The sequence below is a fragment of the Mesoplodon mirus genome (assembly GCF_964341445.2).
Source record: "Mesoplodon mirus genome assembly, chromosome: 1".
NCBI classification, from domain to species: domain Eukaryota; kingdom Metazoa; phylum Chordata; class Mammalia; order Artiodactyla; family Ziphiidae; genus Mesoplodon; species Mesoplodon mirus.
In genome coordinates, this window is record NC_138976.1 from 52618778 (window position 1) to 52621029 (window position 2252).

Sequence of the window (2252 nt, forward strand, 5' to 3'; positions counted from 1 at the left end):
AGAATTTCTGAGAATCAGGAGTCCAGGAACAGTTTAGGTGTGTGGTTTGGCTCGGGGTCTCTCATGAAATTGTATTCAATCTGCAAGCTAGTGATGCAGTCATGTGAGTGTGCAGGAGGACCTACTTCCAGGCTTGCTTATGGGGCTGTTGGCAGGAGGCTTCCTCATTTTTTGGCAGGTTGGCTTCTTCTAGAGTGATGAGAGATGATTATGGTGATGATGATAATGATGTGTGAGACACACACACACACACACACAGAAAATAGAAGCCACAGCATTTAAAAAAAAAAAAAAAGGAACTCTGGTTTATCTTCCTTATGAGCTCTCATAACCCACAGAGAACACACAGTCATGAATGCTTGGCCAGCACAATGTTTTGTGATACAAATTGTATCATCTATCTTAGCAGGAGTGTTTACTCCTCTGAGTTCTGGGGTGCTACTGAGGTGTCCTTAGCTCCACTATTACTGACCTTGACCAAGATTCTTTCCTGAGGCCTCTCTGCAAGGGAACTGTGTGCTTGTGGCCTTGAGTGCTGCACATTTGGCACAGTATCTTTTAAAACGTAAACTCAGGAGTGCATACCATCTCTTGCGCCATATTCTGTTGGTCACAGAAACCAACTCTGGTACATTGTAAGAATGTACCATACAAGGGTGTGACTACCAGGAAGGATTATTTAGGGCCATTTCAAAGGCTGGCTACCACAGCAGTGAAACCTATTCACTGAGTTATTAATGGGAATGATTATATTTTTCATTTCTGGATATCTTTTTTTTAATATGCTTCCTTTTTCTCTCTTCATATTTTTAATCTCTTACTTTAAAAATACATCAAATATATTAATTTCATATTTTATGTCTGATAACTCCACTATCTGAAGATTTTTCTGATCTGAATTTTCTGACTATTGTTCTTCTATATGTCACTCAATGTGTCTTGTCCAAGTCTGTATTTTGTTTGGTTGGTTTTTTTATGCAACATTATTTTTCCTAGAACTTAATTAGTAGGAATTCTTTGAGAACATATATGGGGCATGCTCTTTCAGAGAAAATTTACATTTGATTTTGTCAGATGCCAGGGGGCACTTTTAGCCCAGAACTACTTTAAACTAAGTTCTTGGTTTTGTTTAGTTTTTTAATGTCACTCAGGTAATGTAAATTAAGGCAAAACTTCATGAGGATTAGTTTATGTTTATAAATTCTGAGGGAAGTCTCCCTCTCAATCAGTATCAAATTTGAGATAAACAATTATCCTTGCATTCACTTGACTAGGCTTATTTTTGGTTTGCCCTTATACTAAGGTCAGATGCATTTGGAATTGCAACTTCATGCAGAGGAGTCTTCTATTAGACTGCCCACTTTGGGTGGACCATGATCTCATTGTCCTCTGTGCCCTTCATTGGTGTAAAACTAAAGCTCAAGTTTGCTTGCAGCAAACGTGCTCAGAGCTCTACTTCTCTGCCTGACTTCCTAATTTTGCCTAGTTTTTGGCCTCTGAGCATAACTTGCTAACGTATTGGTGCATTTTTAGAACCATACTCTTTTTTTTTTTTTTTTTTTTGCTGTACGCGGGCCTCTCACTGCTGTGGCCTCTCCCGTTGCGGAGCACAGGCTCCGGACACACAGGCTCCGCGGCCATGGCTCGCGGGCCCAGCCGCTCCGCGGCATGTGGGATCTTCCGGGATCGGGGCACGAACCCGTGTCCCCTGCATCGGCAGGCGGACTCTCAACCACTGCGCCACCAGGGAAGCCCGAACCATACTCTTAATAGCATATTTTATTCAGTATTTTAATTACTTTCAGTTGGAAGGGTTGGCCGTCATGTCTCTTCCCCCATGTTGCTGGAAGTAAGTTTTCTCCTCTTCGTTACTTTCCAAGTTCTGTTGGGTTTCATTATATATAGCCCAGAATTGGAATATCCTGATAGCCTGCATGATGTCTTTTGACTGTTTTTGGAAGATTATATTCTAGAACAATATGCAAAGAATAGTTGCTGACTTTCTGATATTCTCAGTAGATATTGAAAAAGGGTGTCCAGATTTTCTGTGATTTAATAAAATTTCTACAGCAGAATTTGCTGGCCTTGGATAAATTTAACTTCTTTATTTTAGTAAGTATATTCTGAACTTTTGAAATGTTTAGAATATACAGTGATCTGAATAGGAATCCAAAGTATCATTCTTTCCAAACACAGAAGGGTGGGCTAATGATAATGGAGAACCTTTTAAAACTATGATTTCTCATTTATTC